Below are 23037 nucleotides of genomic sequence, written 5' to 3'. Positions count from 1 at the left end.
AGTGCAAAATACTAAACCTACTAATCAATGACTTCAGTGATGCCCAAACTCAAGTCCCTAAATTCAAGATACTTCTCCAGAGCTTATTGAGGATTTCCTTAATTCGCTCAAGCCGAGCACCCTTTCTCAACCCCAACTAGAAAACGTAAACAAACTGTTTACAATTTAGAAATCACTCAAGCAATTACTGCACTCAAATCAGACAAGGCTCCAGAAGCTGAAATTTTTTGAAATGATTGTAATAAAACATTTGCTCAACTGCAACTTTTGTAAGCTCCATAATTCAATATTGGCCTCCCAGAGATGCTACATGTAGTTATCATAACATTACGTAAACCAGGAAAAACTGCTCATACCCCCTCCAAACTTTAGGCCTATCTGCCTATTAAATGAGGTTAAAAAGATCTACACAAAACTTATAGCTCACAGACATCTACCTATTTTCCCATCATTCATCAAATCTGACCAAGCTGGCTTCACAAGGGGCAGTCAGGCCCCGGATGGCACGAGATGGGTTATCAATCTCATTTTGTTAATGGAGTCCTCTCGGATGCCTTCTCTGTTCCTTTCCTTAGATACGAAGAAGGCATTCAACAGAGTACATTGGGGCTTTGCTTTTAAAACACTGCCGGTTTTTGGCTTTAGCATTCCTATCTTGTCCACAATTAAGGTCCAGTACTCTGCCTTCTACAAGCATAATGGTAAATGGTACCTTCTCTAGAGCCTTGTAAATACCGGTAACAAATGGAACTCGATAAGGTTGGCCCCATTAAGGTTCTCACTCATAATGAAACCACTGATTGAAGCTATAAGATTAAGCCCTCCTATAACAGGTATTCAACTGGCTGGAACAAGCCACAGAATCAACCTCTTTGCAGATGTTATTATATTTATTTCTTATCTTTTTTTTGCATGAGGTGGTCAAACTATTGCATTTGTTTGGCACACTGTCATACTACAAAGTAAATGCCATAGGATGTTTGATTCTAGATTTTCACATCCCAGCTCTTATGAAAGCAAAGTTACTGAAGGACTTCCCATTTAAATGGTGTGATGAGAAAATTCCAAACCAAGGTATTCATTTAACCTGGAAAAGTTCAACTTTAGTCAAAACGAATTTCTATTAATTGCTCAAATCCCTTTGATAATAGAATATCATGAATAGAAAATTCTTGGCTAGGAAAATTAGATTTATATAAAATGCTAATACTTCCTAAATTATTATATTTTCTATGCTCCCTAATTATACCAATCTCACATTCTACATAAAAGGCTTTTCGTACACAAATGAATAATTTCATATGGCAGAACAAAAAACTCAGACTTGCTTTCTCATTAATGAAAAAACCATGCATTTGGGTGGCATAGGTATTCCCGGGCTTTCTTACTATCATAAAGCCTTTGTCCTTGAATAAGCCAAACATTGGTGGTTGTTAAGCCCAGACAAATTGTGGTCTGTGATGTAATTATTCATATATATGTCTGGTATAAAAGACTCGCAATCCATTCTGCTCAATCTCTTTGACCTTATTTCCCTTCCTTAGTGCTTATCACCTTTGGTGACCTTTACATTTGACAGCTGAATACAGTTTCATGGTGTATCCACAGAACATGCCAACGTTTATGGCATATTCCGTAGATATACCATAAAAGCCTCCGATAGAAATACCCCTTTAATTGCTATATATGCAGTATTTACTTTAGTATTTACTCTTTTATATTTAATAGATTAGTTACATGTCACCCATAGTCTGGTTTCAGCCATACTGTACCTATCTGGTCCTCTAATGTCAGAGACAGGCACATGAATGTTATTTTTTGCAAATTTATATGGAACTCATGAGCACAGCCAGTTTGGAATGGTTTTGCAGATCCAATTGTTAAAGGCTCGTTCATACTAGCGGGGTTTTAGCACAGTATAGAACCAATGGTTTCCTATAGAAACCTTCACATGAAGGAATTTTAGACACACGAAAAGCTTGCACCTAACAAAGATAGGACATGCGTATTCAAAATTTGCGTCTAAAGTCCGTGCTGCGAGAAAAGATAGGACCTGACCTATCTTTGGTGCATGATGCGCAGGAGTCTCCATTGCTTCCTGTGGGAGCAGGATAACATGCAACACACACATCCCGATCGTGTGAACGGGCAATTTTACTGATAATTAAGGTCAAGGCTTAGCTGGAAATCGCCCATTCACACTTTTTTTAGTGCAGTGTAGCCGCGATCTTTTCATGTGCCTATACTACACTAAAACCACGCCCATATGAATGAGGCCTTAAAGGGGTTGTCCCGCGGCAGCAAGTGGGTCTATACACTTCTGTATGGCCATATTAATGCACTTTGTAATGTACATTGTGCATTAATTATGGGCCATACAGAAGTTATAAAAAGTTTTTCACTTACCTGCTCCGTTGCTGGCGTCCTCGTCTCCATGGTTGCCGTCTAATTTTCGCCGTCTAATGGCCAAATTAGACGCGCTTGCGCAGTCCGGGTCTTCTGCTCTTCTCAATGGGGCTCAGTGTAGCTCCGTGTAGCTCTGCCCCGTCACGTGTCGATTCCAGCCAATCAGGAGGCTGGAATCGGCAATGGACCGCACAGAAGCCCTGCGGTCCACGGAGGGAGAAGATACCGGCGGCCATCTTCAGCCGATAAGTATGAAGTCACCGGAGCGCGGGGATTCAGGTAAGCGCTGTGCAGATTTTTCTTTAGGTCCCTGCAACGTTTTGGCGCGGGACAACCCCTTTAACCCTTTGCAATCCAATTTTGGATTCAGGGTTTCCTAGGGGGTTCTCTCTTTCTGCCATTATACAATGGCGCCGTCTGCTGGCTAGAGCCATTACTTTGGTATAGGACATGCTATTAAGGCCCCTGACAACAGAGCAGCCAGTAATATACAGTAAGAATACCCTGTCGGACGTCTTCCGACATCGGAGCTGTACAGCCTTCAATCAGAATGTCTTCAGACGTTAGACAATGGATTGGAAAGGGTTAATCAGGACTGTTTTGCAGAACTGACTGCTTGTTGCTGAATTCTCTTCTGGTATGACTAGTGTATAATGCAGGAGACTGTCTTGTAAGTCGTCCCACACTGCCTATACTGCAGCTACTAGAAAATAAAGAGGTAGAATAAAGAGGACAGTTTGGAACATGGAAGCATTCTGAAGGTGCCTTAGGACTTTAACCTTCAGTTCCTTTAAAATATCACAAATGAAAGTGTACTTTTTTTTCATGACATGACCATACCGCTTCTGCATGGGTAGGGAACTTGTTAAAAATGTAAATCCCATCTGGGGTGAGGGCGTGGCCTGCAGCACATTCATTAGATCTATTGACCTAGACTAAAAATTGGCTCACTGCAGCATTCTTTGTGGGTCTCTGGTGGCAGAATCAGATCACATATATCTTCTAGTGCTTCTGAATCATGGGTAAAGCCAAAAAGAAGCTGAACTCCGCTAGACTCACAGAGTCCTTTCCTTCCACAAGGTCACACCATGGAGTCAGCAGCATGCTCACTGAATCAGAGGATAGTAGTGTTGCAGCTTCACAAACGTCCTCACCTGCTTCATCACCTGATCCCTCTCAAGGAAGCTCTGGTGATTCACCCTCTCGCCTCTGCACCTTTTCTGGAGTTCATAGTGCAGGATGGTGAGGACCAAAACCTGCTAGACATGTAAGTGCTACAGCTAACTCTAAAATAGTGACTGAACATGCTTGCAGGAGATTCTAATAGAGTTATATAACATAGTATGTTAAGCTGAAGGGAGACACTGTCCATCTAGTTCAACCTGTTTAACCCCCCGCCCATCCTTGTTGATCCAGAGGAAGGCAAAAAAACACAATGAGGCAAAAGCCAATTAGCCCTTTTGAGGGGAAAATTCCTTCCCAACTCCATAATAACAGTCAAAATAATCCCTGGATCAATGTTTTGGCCTTGTCTAGACTCATCTGCTTCTAGTTTGACAGATAAACCCACTAATTTATATCACTTGGCACAATAATCGCAACACCTAACTAAAAAAAATTACACCTTTTCTTTTTACACATGTGCAAGACCTCCACTAGGCATGTTCTTGACTGATACTCTTTTGTTTCAATGTGTAGTAACTCCTAAAATTGGTATAATTAATTGATCCAATCACACGCCAATCTTTCTTATTAATCCTGAAACATATAACAACCCCCCTACAAGTGCTTGGAAACTGAACAATTACTTTTTACATTCCTCTAAATACTTCCGCAAAACTTTCTCATTATGCCTTGATATTTTCATAATAACTGCATGCCTGAAATACAGCCCTCCACATTATGGTATGCTCATAAAGCTTATATTAGCGGACACTTTATAAGCTTAGCAGCTGCAGATAGCGGAGATAGAAACAAGTTAAGATTACAACTCTCATATTATATTATTCACTTGAGTCAATTAAACAAAGCAAAACATTGCCCAGCTAGATTAGACATGATATGTAACCTCCAAGATCAGTTCCATCTACTAGATTTATAGAAATATGAACAAGCGCTGCAGAAAATAAAAGCCGGGTATTATAGATAAAATAATAAAGCTAGCGCATTATTAGCATCGTGTCTCAGATCTAGAGCCGCTAACTCTTAAATATCGCATATTTTTAATGCACAAAATGAAAAAATAATCAACCCTCAAACTACAGCGAATACTGTAGCTGATTATTATGCTTCACTTTATAATCTTTGAGATAACCCATCAACTCCCCAACCCACTACGGTGGAGATATCTAACTTTTTAATTTTGTTTCGCTCCCTAAGGTGTCAGCACAGCAGTTAGAAACATAATCTGCCCCTATATCTCCGGCAGAAATCAATAGTGCTATCAAGTCATTTCAACCACATAAAACCCCTGGCTCTGATGATTTAACAAACGATTACTATAAAGTTTTTCAGTCTCCTTATCCCCTCTTTCTCTTTTTAACAATATACAAACAATGGGAATAATCCCCAAAGAGATGTTACATGCCATGATTAAAATATACTCCCCCTAAATAAGGGAAATCCCAGGTAGACCTGGAAACTTCCACCCTATATCATTATTTAATACAGACTTAAAATTCAAAGACTTTAACCAATAGTTGGGCAAATATTTTATTCACTCTGGTTTTTAAAGATCAAGTAGGATTTGTTAAGGGTAGGCACTTGGTTGACAATCCATAGATTTGTAAACATTATTAATAGAGATGAGTGAGCATACTCGTTAAGGCGATTTACTCGAGAGAGCATCGCCTTTTTTCAGCAACTGCTGGCTCGTCCCTGAAGATTCAGGGGAGGCCGCGGGGGGCGGCAGAGGGGAGCGGGGTGGAGAGTGAGATAGATCTCTCTCTCTCCCTCCCGATTCCCTCTGTAACCCCCCGCTCACCCCTGCGCTCACCCCACCCCCGAATCTTCAGGGACAAGCCAGGGGTTACTCAAAAAAGGTGATACTCTCTCGAGTTAATTGCCTTAACGAGATTGCTCGCTCATCTATAACTATTAACTTTATCGGATACATTTGGGCGGCTTTCTGTGCTTCTTTCTGTTGATGCAGAGAAGGCGTTTGACCGAGTCCATTGGGGATACCTAAGTGTAACTCTGCTCAAATTTGGGATATCTGAAGTAGCACATGAATCAATTATGACACTATACTCCCTCCCATCTGCTGCTGTACTAACTTCAAGATAAACCTCTAAAACATTTAATATCTCCAACGGCACTCGACAAGGATGTCTGTCATCAACGTTAATATTTACTCCGGTCACGGAGCCCTTTGCCAAATGATTAAGGAATGCAAAAGATATATCTGGAATTACTATAGGGGAAAGAGAACACAAAATCAGTTTCTTTGCAGACAATGTAATTATAGCCCTTACTAACCCTGAATCTTCATTACCGGCAGTGTTAGGAAATGGTGCAAAATGTATTTAGTATTTCTATTACTAGCTAAACATCACTAAATCTCCAAACATAGGTGTACATATACCTTATTCTGTAATTACTCGTTTAAAAAGCAAATGTTAATTTCCCTGGGTATCGGACTTACTTACCTATTTAGGGATTAAACTATCCTTCCCATCCCAAACACTATTTGTGAATATTTATTTTGCATTACTGCAAGATATTGAGCATGATTTAACCAATTTTTGAAAAAACTTTTAAGCATTGTAGGTCAGCAGAATAGCAAAACTCAAGATGCTAATAATTCCAAAAATCGTATATATGTTTTAGAATTTCTCTATCCTTATTCCAGTGTCTAACTTGCATAAACTGCAAAAAATTCTTGATAAACATGTTTGGAAAGGGCAACACCCCCGTGTGGCAGCCCATACTTTGTTTTTCCATCCATAAAGGCAGATTAGGCTTAGCACTAGTTATTTAGTACTATGTGATCATAATTGATCAAGCCAGACATTGGAAAGCCAATACCATCATAAAGCATTGGGTGTAGATGGAAAAATCGTTTCCATTCACTATACCTGTCGATGTTTTATTATGGCTAATAACTGTGGGAGTTTCTGTATCTAAATCTCTATATATTACTATTGAAGCTGGGATCAAAGCATGGAAATGCAAATACATTCTAAATCTATTATCCCCTTCAGATTGCTTGAATTACCTTTACAGATGATACCTTTTATTATTCCAGATATCTCAATTAGTAACTGGATCGCTGCAGGGATGGGTTCAATCTCGGGTACATGGAAGATAATAATCACCAAATGTTACTTAATGTTTGCTAAATTTCACATTCCTAATAAAGATATTTATAGATTCCTCAGAATATACCATTTTATTACTCAGACTCTTTTACTAAAACTACATTTGAATTAGCATTTTCTAATTTAAGTAAAGTTGCCAAACAAATTTGCCCAAGCTTAACTGCCTTTGGAACGAAGCTAAATTCCTTCTTGAAAATACTTTAAGTATTCCAATAATATGAAGCTGCTCCTTAGCTCTGCTGCACAGAGGCATTGCCAGTTTAGCCCCTACTGACAACACCATGTACTAGTAGCAGTAAAGGCTTTGAGTGCGAAGTTTTGGGAAAACTATAGTGTTCCTGTGATGGTTGAGCTTACCGCGTATGTTAGTAACTAGAGATGAGCGAGCGTACTCGTTAAGGCAAAATACTCAAGCGAGTATTGCCATTTTCGAGTACATGCCTGCTCGTGAGAAACGATTCCGGCCAGCGGGGGTGAGCAGTGAGTTGCGGGCGTAAGCATGGGGGAGTGGGAAGGGGGGGGGGAGAGGGAGAGAGATCTCCCCCCCCGTTCCTCCCCGCTCTGCCCCGCCGCCCCCCGACAGCCCCCGAATGTTTTGGCACGAGCGGGCATGTACTCAAAGATGGCAATACTCACTCGAGTATTTTGCCTTAACGAGTACGCTCATCTCTACTAGTCACTATTGAACCATGTGCTACTTGTTTTCTGTGATTGGGAGAGCTCTGCAACTTAATTAATGTAACTGATATGCTGTTTATTAGGATTAGTTATGGAGAATTTATAATGATGTTCAATGCACAGCATTGCTGCTTCATTTTTCAAGGTTTACACTATTATATGCACACCAGTTTATTTTATGCAGTCCTCAACCCTGACTGATACAGAGAGATACCTTTCTTGTTGCCAGGGACCTAGCTATAGGGGGTACAGAAATAACACTTGCTCCCAGTCCATGGTGACTTCCACCACACCTAAAGATTGCAGGTTCAATCGCCACGTGGTTCAGGTAGCTGGCTCCAGGTTGAGTCAGCCTTCCATCCTTCCAAGGTTGGTAACATGAGTACCCAGCTTGTTGGGTGGTAAAAGATAATGGCAAAGCACCCCACACAACCAGCTACCTTGGAACAGTGTCCCCAGGATAAAACTAATCATTTAGGAATGAATGTTTTCCCAGGAGGATACACTAGCAAGTATGCATGGGAACTATGCCAAATATACAGGTAATTCGGTAAGATGGATAAATTCATCATCTTATTCTTCTATCTTATGTTAACATTACATAAACTCATTAGGTTTCTAGATAGAACCTTATTGGAGGTAGTCCACATTTGCCTATAAGACACCTCTTGTGCTTATTGTTTTTTTTAATGTAATATAAGAAAAAAGAAAATTCAGCCCTTAAAGGGGTTGTCCCGCGGCAGCAAGTGGGTCTATACACTTCTGTATGGCCATATTAATGCACTTTGTAATGTACATTGTGCATTAATTATGAGCCATACAGAAGTTATAAAAAGTTTTTCACTTACCTGCTCCGTTGCTGGCGTCCTCGTCTCCATGGTTGCCGTCTAATTTTCGCCGTCTAATGGCCAAATTAGATGCGCTTGCGCAGTCCGGGTTTTCTTATCTTCTCAATGGGGCTCCGTGTAGCTCCGTGTAGCTCCGCCCCGTCACGTGCCGATTCCAGCCAATCAGGAGGCTGGAATCGGCAATGGACCGCACAGAAGCCCTGCGGTCCACGGAGGGAGAAGATGCCGGCGGCCATCTTCACCGGGTAAGTAAGAAGTCACCGGAGCGCGGGGATTCAGGTAAGCGCTGCTTGGTGATCTTTTTTAACCCCTGCATCGGGGTTGTCTCGCGCCGAACGGGGGGGGGGGGGGGGGGGGGGGTTGAAAAAAAAAACAAAACCGTTTCGGCGCGGGACAACCCCTTTAATATGTAAAATTGTTTACCAGCAACAGTTATCTTTTGATGAGACTTTTTATCATTTTTTAAAATTGTGACATTGTAACAATTTTCGCTCAATAAAATGTATAAAACGAAAAGTAAATCCCACGCCTGCATGGTAACATGGCAACAAAATATGTTAGGCTGAAAAAAGACATATGTCTTTTTAGTTCAGCCCACAATGTAGATCCAGAAGGAGGCAAAAAAACCCAAACTAATGAGGTAGAAGCCAATTTTCCTCATTTAAGCGAAAAAAATCACTTCCTGACTCCAGGTCCGGCAATCGGAATAATCCCTGGATCAACTACACTTCTGCAGTAATTAGTGACTATAATGTGTAAGGCCTTAGTCAGACGGGCATTTTTTCGCACGATTTGCGGATCGCATGACGGATGCGCATCCGCAAATCGCGTGACCAGTGCCCGAAAATCGCCCGAAAATCTGCTCATAGCCGCGTTTCATTAGAAACGGGCCGGAGCTGTCCAGCGCATTGCATTCAATGGAGCCGGCAATACAGCGGGCGAGTGTGGGATGAATTGTCGGGAAGGGCTTAAATATATATGCCCTTCCCTGCAATTCATCCAGAAAAGTGTTAAAATAAAAAATATATATATACTCACCTGCTCCCAGCAGCCGGAGTTCCGCGCTGCCGGCCTGCAGTGGGTGTGAAGGGGGTGTGAGTCAGACCTGCCCCCTGATTGGCTCAGCGCCAGTAACAGTGACCCACTCAGAGTATGTACCATTTATAACCACCCTCTGCTTCCTATTACTCAGCCAGTTACCTACCCACTTATACACATTCTCATCCAGATCAAGCATACTCATTCTATATACCAACCTTTTATGCAGCACAGTATCAAATGCTTTGGAAAAGTCCAGATATACAAGATCCAATGACTCTCTCTGATCCAGTCTAGAACTTACCTCCTTGTATAGGCTTATCAGTTTGACAGGAAATAAGGGAGATGGAATAAATCCTCCACAGCGCCACCTAATAGGTGGCGCTGTGGAGGATTTATTGCATCTCCCTTATTTGCATATTACCCAGAGGAGCGTGCGTGGCCATTTGAGTCTCCTCACTTAGTTTCTAGTATTGCTCTCCCTAAGGAGAAAAGAGCGTTTCTGACCCCAGTTTGACAGGAGTAACCCCTCATAAACCCATACTGATACGGAGTTATACAGCTATTTTCCTTGAGGTACTTCAGGATAGCATCTTTTACAAACCCTTCAAATATTTTACTCACAGTAGAAGTAAGACTTACTGGCCTGAGGTTTTCAGGTTCACGTTTAGGCCCCTTTTTGAATATTGGCACCATATTGGCTATATACTAATCCAGTAGAATACACCCCGTCACTATAGATTCCTTAAATATAAGAAACAACAGTCTGTGTATTGCATTACTTAACTCCCTAAGCACCCGGGGGTGTAAGCCATCAGGACCCGGCGATTTGTCTATTTTAGTCTTTTTAAGGCATCTCTGCCCTTCCTCCTGGGTTAAACTGGTGACATTTAGGACATTTAGTGGAGAGTTTACTTCATCACTCTGCATCTCATCTGACATTTCCTTTTCCTCTGTAAATACACTGCAGGAAAAAAAAATATTTTGTAGATTTCCTTTCTCCTCATCACCCTCCACATTTTTTCCTACATTGTTTACATTCCTACAATTATTAATTAAAGGGCCTACACTTTCAATATTAATCTTATTACTATTTATATAATTGAAAAACAGTTTAGGGTTAGTTTTACTCTCTTTAGCCACCTGTAGAGATGAGCGAGCGTACTCGGAAAAGCACTACTCGCTCGAGTAATTTGCTTTATCCGAGTATCGCTGTGCTCGTCCCTGAAGATTCTGGTGCCGGCACGGAGCGGGGAGCTGCAGGGGAGAGCGGGGAGGGATGGAGGGGAGATCTTTCTCTCCCTCTCTCCCGCCCGCTCTCCCCTGCTCCCCGCTGCGGCTCACCTGTCAGCCGCAGCGGCACCCGAATCTTCAGGGACGAGCACAGCGATACTCGGATAAAGCAAATTACTCGAGCGAGTAGTGCTTTTCCGAGTACGCTCGCTCATCTCTAGCCACCTATCTCTCTGTCTCCACTTTTGCTGCTTTTATCTGCTTTTTACATAATTTATTATTCTTTCTTATGGGTTTTTAGTGCATGAGAGGAGAAAATGTGGTCTGCCCCAATGCATGACATACTACAAAAGTCTACTTGCACATCGGTCCAAAAATCAGATAAAAATAAGACCTATTAAAATAAATGGGTGTATGCACTGTTAGTCCGAGTAAAAAAAACTTTAGCATGTCCTATTCTTGTCCAATTTTCAGACGAGAGTAGCACATCAGACAGCACATGTACAGGATGTCCGAGTGCTGTCCGATGCGAGTTGTGCTCAAGAATCTCAGATGTAATTCTTAAATAGCCCATGTGCAAGTAGCCTAAGTCTTTCCATTCTGAATGTGTTGGTTTGTTTTTTTCAGCCACACTGAAGATTCTGGTGCCAACCCAGCCCTGCGGAGGCACAAAAAACATTAAAAATACAAAGTGCATATCACAATAGTTTAAATAACAGGACTGACATATTTATTATCTGTTCCATTGAAAGCTGTTGTCATTAAAAATAAATGCTTCATTTATAAATTACATTTGAAGCAGAGTCTCTGAGAGTCCTGGTGATGGAACAGTACAATTTAAGCAGTAGGAGAATGCAAGAAGAAAATTATAGTATCGTTAACTGAAAGATTGGTAACTGGTGTTTTAGACTGTCATACAGATCTTCAGAGCTCATAAGTATGTAATCTAGCACTAAAAAAATGACACTTGATGCTTGCTACTTGTCAGACAGCTGTATCTCCCCATCACTGTTATATGCCGCACATTTAGATAGAGATCTGACTTGTGGAAAGGAAAAACTGTAAAAAAAAACTATGTTCAAACAACACTGACTTCAGTCACGGCGGAAACATCTGGTGCCATAGCTAAAATGATTTTGCTTTCGGAAAACAGCGAATGTGAATCATACGAGCAACTTACTATTCTATTCGCGTTGGTGGAAGGGTGCCTGCAGACAATGCATTACAGCTGTGAGTAGCGCACCTATGGGACGGCAACAGTACTTGCCATTATTTCCAAGTATAAGTTCAGCCCAACAATAAGTGGCAAAACAGGGGTGCTACTTGCAGTTGGGTAGCACTACGAATGGCCCGAGCGTATGTGTATTCATGCATGCATGAGCGCTGCATTTTTGCTGTAAAAAAGCTCCCTTTTTGCATGTGCATCACTGTATTTTACTGTATGTTTTTACTTCTACGGGGATTTTCGGCAACTGTCTCAAGAGCTTTCAGTGGGTGAGGAGGACGATGACGATGAGACACAGTTGTCTATCACTCAGGTAGTAGTAATTGGAGTAAGTCCGAGGGAGGAGCGCACAGAGGATTCGGAGGAAGAGCAGCAGGACGATGAGGTGACTGACCCCACCTGGTTTGCTAAGCCTACTGAGGACAGGTCTTCAGAGGGGGAGGCAAGTGCAGCAGCAGGACAGGTTGGAAGAGGCAGTGCAGTGGCCAGGGGTAGAGGCAGGGCCAGACCGAATAATCCACCAACTGTTTCCCAAAGCGCCCCCTCGCGCCATGCCACCCTGCAGAGGCCGAGGTGCTCAAAGGTCTGGCAGTTTTTCACTGAGAGTGCAGACGACCGACGAACAGTGGTGTGCAACCTTTGTCGCGCCAAGATCAGCCGGGGAGCCACCACCACCAGCCTCACCACCACCAGCATGCGCAGACATATGATGGCCAAGCACCCCACAAGGTGGGACGAAGGCCATTCACCGCCTCTGGTTTGCACCGCTGCCTCTCCCCCTGTGCTCCAACCTGCCACTGAGATCCAACCCCCCTCTTAGGACACAGGCACTACCGTCTACTGGCCTGCACCCACACCCTCACCTCCGCTGTCCTCGGCCCCATCCACCAATGTCTCTCAGCGCACCGTCCAGCCGTCGCTAGCACAAGTGTTGGAGCGCAAGCGCAAGTACGCCGCCACGCACCCGCACGCTCAAGCGTTAAACGTGCACATAGCCAAATTTATCAGCCTGGAGATGCTGCCATATAGGGTTGTGGAAATGGAGGCTTTCAAAGGTATGATGGCGGTGGCGGCCCCGTACTACTCAGTTCCCAGTCGCCACTACTTTTCCTGATGTGCCGTCCCAGCCCTGCACGACCACGTCTCCCGCAACATTGTACGCGCCCTCACCAACGCGGTTACTGCCAAGGTCCACTTAACAACGGACACGTGGACAAGCACAGGCGGGCAGGGCCACTATATCTCCCTGACGGCACATTGGGTGAATTTAGTGGAGGCTGGGACAGAGTCAGAGCCTGGGACCGCTCACGTCCTACCCACCCCCAGAATTGCGGGCCCCAGCTCGGTGGTGGTATCTGCGGCGGTGTATGCTTCCTCCACTAAACCACCCTCCTCCTCCTACACAACCTCTGTCTCGCAATCAAGATGTGTCAGCAGCAGCACGTCGCCAGCAGTCGGTGTCGCGCGGCATGGCAGCACAGCGGTGGGCAAGCGTCAGCAGGCCGTGCTGAAACTACTCAGCTTAGGAGAGAAGAGGCACACGGCCCACGAACTGCTGCAGGGTCTGACAGAGCAGACCGACCGCTGGCTTTCGCCGCTGAGCCTCCAACCGGGCATGGTCGTGTGTGACAACGGCCGTAACCTGGTGGCGGCTCTGCAGCTCGGCAGCCACACGCACGTGCCATGCCTGGCCCACATCTTTAATTTGGTGGTTCAGCGCTTTCTGAAAAGCTACCCACGCTTGTCAGACCTGCTCGGAAAGGTGCGCCGGCTCTGCGCACATTTACGCAAGTCCCACACGGACGCTGCCACCCTGCGCACCCTGCAACATCGGTTTCATCTGCCAGTGCACGACTGCTGTGCGATGTGCCCACACGGTGCAACTCTACGCTCCACATGTTGGCCAGGCTCTATGAGCAGCGTAGAGCTATAGTGGAATACCAACTCCAACATGGGTGGCGCAGTGGGAGTCAGCCTCCTCAATTCTTTACAGAAGAGTGGGCCTGGTTGGCAGACATCTGCCAGGTCCTTGGAAACTTTGAGGAGTCTACCCAGATGGTGAGCGGCGATGCTGCAATCATTAGCGTCACCATTCTTCTGCTATGCCTCTTGAGAAGTTCCCTGCAAAGCATAAAGGCAGACGCCTTGCGCTCGGAAACAGAGGCGGGGGAAGACAGTATGTCGCTGGATAGTCAGAGCACCCTCCTGTCTATATCTCAGCGCGTTGAGGAGGAGGAGCATGAGGAGGATGAGGAGGAGGGGGAAGAGACAGCTTGGCCCGCTGCTGAGGGTACCCATGCTGCTTGCCTGTCATCCTTTCAGCGTGTATGGCCTGAGGAGGAGGAGGAGGAGGATCCTGAAAGTGATCTTCCTAGTGAGGACAGCCATGTGTTGCGTACAGGTACCCTGGCACACATGGCTGACTTCATGTTAGGATGCCTTTCTCGTGACCCTCGCGTTACACGCATTCTGGCCACTACGGATTACTGGGTGTACACACTGCTCGACCCACGGTATAAGGAGAACCTTTCCACTCTCATATATATGCCACAGGACCCTGGCGGACAAGCTGATGGTAAAACTCCCATCCGACAGCGCTAGTGGCAGAAGGCGCAGTTCCGAGGGCCAGGTAGCAGGGGAGGCGCAGAGATCAGGCAGCATGTACAGCACAGGCAGGGGAACACTCTCTAAGGCCTTTGACAGCTTTCTGGCTCCCCAGCAAGACTGTGTCACTGTTCCCCAGTCAAGGCTGAGTCGGCGGGAGCACTGTAAAAGGATGGTGAGGGAGTACGTAGTCGATCGCACGACCGTCCTCCGTGACGCCTCTGCCCCCTACAACTACTGGGTGTCGAAGCTGGACACGTGGCCTGAACTCGCGCTGTATGCCCTGGAGGTGCTTGCTTGTCCTGTGGCTAGCGTCTTGTCAGAGAGGGTGTTTAGTGCGGCTGGGGGAATCATCACAGATAAGCGTACCCGCCTGTCAACCGACAGTGCCGACAGGCTTACACTCATCAAATGAACAAAGCCTGGATTTCCCCAGACTTCTCTTCTCCACCAGCGGACAGCAGTGATACCTAAACAATACGTAGGCTGCACCTGCGGATGGAAGCATTGTTCTCTATCACCATCAAAAACGTGGACCTTTTAGCTTCATCAATCTGTGTATAATATTCATCCTCCTCCTCCTGAAACCTCACGTAATCACGCCGAACGGGCAATTTTTCTTAGGCCCACAAGGCTCAGTCATATAATTTTTGTAAACAATTTGTATACGTTTCAATGCTCATTAAAGCGTTGAAACTTGCACCTGAACCAATTTTTTTTTTAACTGGGCTGCCTCCAGGCCTAGTTACAAATTAAGACACATTAACCAAAGCAATTAATGGGTTTCACCTGCCCTCTTGGTTGGGCATGAGCAATTTTTCTGAGGTACATTAGTACTGTTGGTACACCAATTTTTTGGGGCCCTCGTCTACAGTGTAATCCAATTAATTTTTTGCCTACCTGCATTAAAGTTGACGTTACATCAGCTGTGATGGGCACTGCAATGGGATATATTTATGTACCGCCGGTGGCTTCCTGGCACCCACCCATGCTGTCGGTCCACACGGAGTTGTAACTGCATGTGTCCACTTCTAAAGAACCCCAGTCTGACTGGGGCATGCAGTGTGGGCCGAAGCCCATCTGCATTAAACATGACATTTCCTCAGCTGTGCTGGGCACTGCAATGGGATATATTTATGCACGGTCGGTGGGTTCCAGGGAGCCACCCATGCTGTCGGTCCACACGGAGTTGTAACTGCATATGTCCGCTTCTAATGAACCCCAGTCTGACGGGGGCATGCAGTGTGGGCCGAAGCCCACCTGCATTAAACATGACATTACCTCAGCTGTGATGGGCAATGCAATGGGATATATTTATGTACCGCCGGTGGGTTCCAGGGAGCCACCCATGCTGTCGGTCCACACGGAGTTGTAACTGCATGTGTCCACTTCTAAAGAACCCCAGTCTGACTGGGGCATGCAGTGTGGGCCGAAGCCCACCTGCATTAAACATGACATTACCTCAGCTGTGCTGGGCAATGCAATGGGATTTATTTATGTACCGCCTGTGGCTTCCTGGCACCCTCCCATGCTGTCGGTCCACACGGACTTCACAATAGGGAGTTGTACCTGCCTGTGTCTATGAATTAAAAACCCCGGTCAGGTTGGGGCATGCAGTGTGGGCCGAAGCCCACCTGCATTTAATCTGATGTTAGCTCTGCTGTCCAGGGCACTGCAATGGGATACATTTATGTACAGCCGGTGGGTTCCAGGGAGCCACCCATGCTGTGGGTGCACACGGAATTCCCATTGCAGAGTTGTACCTGCCTGTGACTATTTATAAAAAACCGCGGTCTGACTGGGGCATGCAGACACCTTGACAGAATGAATACTGTGTGGCACATAGATTCCCCATTGCTATGCCCACGTGTGCAGCTCCTGATGGCGGTGGCACAGGATTATATTTCTCATTGCTTCTGTACAGCATTGTGGGCTATCGCCCCGCCCCTTTTAAAGAGGGTCGCTGCCTAGCCGTGCCAACCCTCTGCAGTGTGTGCCTGCGGTTCCTCCTCATGGCAGACACACTTATAAATAGACATGAGGGTGGTGTGGCATGAGGGCAGCTGAAGGCTGCGCAGGGACACTTTGGTGTGCGCTGTGGACACTGGGTCGTGGGGGGGGGGGTTGGGCAGCATGTAACCCAAGAGAAGTGGCAGCGGAGTGTCATGCAGGCAGTGATTGTGCTTTGTTGGAGGTAGTGTGGTGCTTAGCTAAGGTATGCATTGCTAATGAGGGCTTTTCAGAAGTAAAAATTGTTGGGAGGGGGGGCCCACTCTTGCCGCTATTGTGGCTTAATAGTGGGACCTGGGAACTTGAGATGCAGCCCAACATGTAGCCCCTCGCCTGCCCTATCCGTTGCTGTGTCGTTCCCATCACTTTCTTGAATTGCCCAGATTTTCACAAATGGAAACCTTAGCGAGCATCGGCGATATACAAAAATGCTCGGGTCGCCCATTGACTTCAATGGGGTTCGTTACTCGAAACGAACCCTCGAGCATCGCGAAAATTTCGTCCCGAGTAACGAGCACCCGAGCATTTTGGTGCTTGCTCATCTCTAGTACCCATTGATTATCACAGTTGCAAAAAAGAACTAAAATAGGCCCATGTGTTTAAGCCCTCAGGCCTTAGTCACACGGGCGTTTTTTCACGCGATTTGCGGATCGCATGACGGATGCGCATCCGCAAATCGCGTGACCGGTGCGCGCAAATCGCCTGCAAATCGCCCGAAAATCTGCTCCTAGCCGCCTTTCATTAGAAACGGGCCGGAGCTGTCCAGCGCATTGCATTGAATAGAGACGGCAATAGAGCCGGCTCCATTTAAAGCAATGCGCTGCGGGCGAGCCAGGGATGAATTGTCGGGAAGGGCTTAAATATATAAGCCCTTCCCTGCAATTCATCCTAAAATGTGTAAAAATAAAAAATATATATGTACTCACCTTCTCCCGGCAGCCGGAGCTCCGCGCGGCCGTCCTGCAGTGGGTGTGAAGGGGGTGTGAGTCAGACCTGCCCCCTGATTGGCTCAGCGCTGAGCCAATCAGAGGCATGTCTCACTCACACCCATTCATGAATTCATGAATGGATGTGAGTCAGACCTGCCCCTGATTGGCTCAGCGCTGAGAGGCAGCAGTCACTCACCCATTCATGAATTCATGAATGGGTGTGTGAGTGAGACCTGCCTCTGATTGGTCAGGGCTGTGACCAATCAGAGGCAGATCATTCAGCAGGCGGGGATTTTAAAGCCCCGCCGGCTGAATAGTGCCGAGAAGCAGTTCAGGAGAACTGACAGCGGCCGCGGCTGGACTCCGGCTGCAGCGGAAAGGTGAGTATACAATTTTTTTTTTATTTTAACACATTTTAGGATGAATTGCAGGGAAGGGCTTATATATTTAAGCCCTTCCCAACAATTCACCCCGCGCACACTGGCAGCCCATTGCTTTCAATGGAGCGGCTGTATTGCGGGGCAAACATCGTTCTTCTCTGTCACAGCTGTTACAGCTGTGGCAGAGAAGAATGATTTGTCTTTTATATGTTCTCATTGGGGTCGGCGCTGCTGCCGCCGGCCCCATTGAGCGCATATAGAGAAGAGAACAGGAATCGCAGATTGCAGATAGGTGCAATCTGCGATTTCTGTTCTATAATTTATCGGACGAGCGCATAAAAAGCGCTCATGTGTCCGATACCATTGCAAAGCAATGGTTTTATAAAATCGCCGGACGCATGCGCATGTGCAAATCGCGGCTAAAAACGCCCGTCTGACTAAGCCCTCACTGTGCATTGCACAAATTTAGCATTTGCAAGTACGCTCATGTAAAATGGCCTTACACATGTGGCAAATCATTTTATTGAGTAATGGTTTTATAAAACTACTAGATTACCCGTCGCGCATTGCTGCGAAGACAGACAGATATACATTTGTTTTTATATATATAGATAACAACTAGAGATGAGCGAACACGTTCGGCTCCGCCCCTTTTTCGCCCGAACACCGAACTTTGCGAACACTTCAGTGTTCGGGCGAAAAAGTTCAGGGGCCGCCGTGGCAGCGCGGGGGGTGCGGCGGGGAGTGGGGGGGAGAGGGAGAGAGAGAGGGCTCCCCCCTGTTCCCCGCTACTGCCGCCCGCGCCGCCGCGCATCTCCCCGCCCCCCGGCGGCACCCGGACACTTACGCGCGAACACTGCAGTGTTCGGCAAAGCCGGTGTCCGGGTGCGGATGTGTCCGTAACGGACACGTTCGCTCATCCCTAATAACAACCAATCACAGCGCAGCTTTCATGTTACTTCAGCGGTATAATATATAACAACTAATCGCTACGCAGCTTACATGTTACCTCAGCTTTATAAATTATAACACCCAATCACAGCGCAGTTTTCATGTTACCTCAGCTTTATAAATTATAACACCCAATCACAGCGCAGCTTTCATGTTACCTCAGCGGTATAATATATAACACAGAAACACAGCGCAGCTTTCATGTAACCTCAGTAGTATAAGGAATAGCAAACAATCACAGCGCAGCTTTCATGTTACCTCAGCAGTTTAAGAAGTAGCAACCAATCACAGCGCGCCTTTCATTTTACCTCAGCAGTATAAGAAGTAGCAACCAATCACAGTGCACCTTTCATTTTACCTCAGTAGTATAAGAAATAGAAACCAATCACAGCGCAGATTTTATGTTACCACAGTGGTATAAGAAATAACAACCAATCACAGCGCAGCTTTTATGTTACCTCAGCAGTACAAGAAATAACAACCAGTCACAGCGCAGCGTTCATGTTACCTCAGCAGTATAAGAAATAGCAACCAATCACAGCGCAGCTTTTATATTCCCTCAGCGGTATAAGAAATAGCAACCAATCACAGTGCAGCTTTTATTCTGCCGCAGCAATATACGAAATAGCAATCAATCATAGTGTAGCATTAATTTTACCTCAGCAGTATAAGAAATAGCAACCAATTACAGCACAGCTTTCATGTTACCTCAGCAGTATAAGAAATAGCAACCAATTACAGCACAGGTTTCATGTTACCTCAGCAGTATAAGAAATAGCAACCAATCACAGCGCAGCTTTCATCTTACCTCAGCAGTAAAATATATATAGCTACTAGAGATGAGCGAACGTGTTCGGCTCCGCCCCTTTTCGCACGAACACCGAACTTTGCAAGCAATTCCGTGCTCGGGCGAAAAAAGTTCGGGGGTCGCCGTGGCAGCGCGGGGGGGTGCGGCGGGGAGTGGGGGGGAGAGGGAGAGAGAGAGGGCTCCCCCCTGTTCCCCGCTGCTGCCGCCCGCGCCGCCGCGCCTCTCCCCGCCCACCGGCGCCCCCCGAATCTTTACGCGCGGACACTGAGGTCCTCGGTAAAGCCGGTGTCCGGGTGCGTAAGTGTTCGTTAAGAACACGTTCGCTCATCTCTAATAGCTACCAATCGCAGCACAGCTGTCATGTTAATGCAGCAGTATAAGAAATAACAACCAATCACAGCGCAGCTTTCATGTTACCTTAGCAGTATAATATATAGCAACCAATCGCAGCACAGCTGTCATGTTAATGCAGAAGTAAGAAATAACAACCAATTACAGTGCAGCTTTCATGGTACCTCAGCAGTATAAGAAATAACAACCAATCACAGCGCAGCTTTCATGTTACCTTAGCAGTATAATATATAGCTATTAGCAACCAATCGCAGCACAGCTGTCATGTTAATGCAGCAGTGTAAGAAATAACAACCAATTACAGTGCAGCTTTCATGGTACCTCAGCAGTATAAGGAATAGCAAACAAACACAGCAAAGCTTTCAACTTACCTCAGCACTATAGGAAATAGCAACGAATCACAGCACAGGTTTCAGTATACCTCAGCAGTATAGCAAGTAGCAACCAATCACAGTGCAGCTTTCATTTTACCTCAGCAGTATAATATATAGCAACCAATCACAGCACAGCTTTTATGTTCCCTCAGCAGTATAATATATAACAACCAATCACAACACAGCTTTCATGTAACCTCAGTAGTATAAGATTTAAAAACCAATCACAGTACAGCGTTCATGCTACCTCAGCAGTTTAGAAAGTAACAACCAATCACAGCGCAGCTTTCATGTTAACATAGCAGTATAAGAAATAGCAACCAATCAAAGCACAGCTTTCTAGTAACCTCAGTATAAGAAGTAGCAACCAATCACAGCTCAGTTTTCACTATACCTTAGTAGTATAAGAAATAACAACCAATCACAGTGCAGCTTTCATGTTACCTCAGCAGTATAAGAAATAGCAACCAATCATAGTGCAGCTTTTATTTTGCCTCAGCAGTATAAGAAATAACAACCAATCAGAGCGCAGCTTTTATTTTACCTCAGCAGTATAAGAAATAACAACCAATCAGAGCGCAGCTTTTATGTTACCTCAGCAGTATAAGGGCTCAGTCACACGGGCGCATCGTCGCCCGTGTTACTGCAGGTAGAAGATGGCCGTACCACAAGATGGATGTCTCTCTGCAGCGCCGGGAGAAAGAACATGTGACCGGCTTCATTGCCAGTCATGTGTTCTTTCTTCAGCGCTGCGGGAGTCGTCCGTCTTGAGGTACGGCCGTCTTCTTCCTGCAGGAAGGGCTGTGTCACATGGGCGCATCAGCGCCTGTGTACGGGTGCCGATGCGCCCGTGTGACTGAGCCCTAAGAAATAGCAACCAATAACAGCGCAGCTTTAATGTGTCCTGAGCAGTATAAAAAATAGCAACCATTCACAGCACAGCTTTCATGTTACCCCAGTAGTATAAGATATAACAACCAATCACAGCGCAGCTTTCATGTAACCTCAGTAGTATAACATATAGCAACCAATCACAGCGCAGCTTTCATGTAACCTCAGTAGTATAACATATAACAACCAATCACAGCGCAGCTTTCATGTTACCTCAGTAGTTTATCACAGCTGTCATGTTAACTTAGCAGTATAGCAGTATAAGAAATAGCAACCAATCACAGCGCAGCTTTTATATTACCTCAGAGGTATAAGAAAGAGCAACCAATCACAGCACAGCTTTTATATTACCTCAGAGGTATAAGAAATAGCAACCAATCACAGCGCAGCTTTTATATTCCCTCAGAGGTATAAGAAATAGCAACCAATCACAGCACAGCTTCCATGTTACCTCAGCAGTATTAGAAATAGCAACCAATCACATTGCGGCATTCATGTTACCTCAGTAGTATAGGAAATAGCAATAAATCACAGCACAGCTTTTATTATACCTCAGCAGTATAATATACAGTATACCCTTCGCCCGTTGCTGCGATATCTGAAGAAGGACAATTCAAGGAAGTTCTTTATGATTACACTGAATTTACATTGTGTCATTTTTATTGAAACGTATTTATTTTTAATATTCAATAAGTTTTTATTGAAAGAACTGGCATAATAAACATGCGACCGTGACCTGTATGTTCCATCAAAGATAATGAATAATATGCAAACACAACATGCAAATCAAGAGCTAGGTTTGTATAATAGAGATGAGCGAACACCAAAATGTTCGGGTGTTCGTTATTCGGAACGAACTTCCCGCGATGTTCGAGGGTTCGTTTCGAACAACGAACCCCATTGAAGTCAATGGGCGACCAGAACATTTTTGTATTTCGCCGATGCTCGCTAAGGTTTTCATGTGTGAAAATCTGGGCAATTCAGGAAAGTGATGGGAATGACACAGTGACGGATAGGGCAGGCGAGGGGCTACATGGTGGGCTGCATCTCAAGTTCACAGGTCCCACTATTAAGCCACAATACCGGCAAGAGTGGGCCCCCCCCCCCCTCCCAACAACTTTTACTTCTGAAAAGCCCTCATTAGCATGGCATACCTTTGCTAAGCACCACACTACCTCCAACAAAGCACAATCACTGCCTGCATGACACTCCACTGACACTTCTCCTGGGTTACATGCTGCCCAACCGCCCCCCCCCCCCCCCCACAGCGCACACCAAAGTGTCCCTGGGCAGCCTTCAGCTGCCCTCATGCCACACCACGCTCATGTCTATTTAGAATTGCGTCTGCCATGACGAGGGACCGCAGGCACACACTGCAGAGGTTGGCACGGCTAGGCAGCGACCCTCTTTAAAAGTGGCGGAGCGATAGCCCACAATGCTGTACAGAAGCAATGAGAAATAGAATCCTGTGCCACCGCCATCAGGAGCTGCACACGTGGGCATAGCAATGGGGAACCTATGTGCCACACACTATTCATTCTGTCAAGGTGTCTGCATGCCCCAGTCAGACCGGGCTTTTTAATTCATAGACACAGGCAGGTACAACTCCCTATTGTGAAGTCCCTGTCGACCCACAGCATGGGTGGCTCCCTGGAACCCACCGGCGGTACACAGAAATATCCCATTGCATTGCCCAACACAGCTGAGGTAGTAATGTCGTGCTTAATGCAGGTGGGCTTCGGCCCACACTGCATGCCCCAGTCTGACTGGGGTTCTTTATAAGTGTACAGATGTAGTAAAAACTCCGTGTGCACCTACAGCATGGGTGGGTGCCAGGAAGCCACCGGCGGTACATAGAAATATCCCATTGCATTGCCCAACACAGCTGAGGTAGTAATGTTGTGCTTAACCCTTTCCAATCCAATTTGTATATGGTTTTCCTAGGGGGCTTACTCTTTTTCTGCTGTTATACAACGGCGCTATATGCTGGCT

This window comes from Eleutherodactylus coqui, chromosome 12 (assembly GCF_035609145.1).
Source record: "Eleutherodactylus coqui strain aEleCoq1 chromosome 12, aEleCoq1.hap1, whole genome shotgun sequence".
Classification (NCBI taxonomy): Eukaryota; Metazoa; Chordata; class Amphibia; order Anura; family Eleutherodactylidae; genus Eleutherodactylus; species Eleutherodactylus coqui.
Note: the sequence above shows the minus strand (reverse complement) of the source record.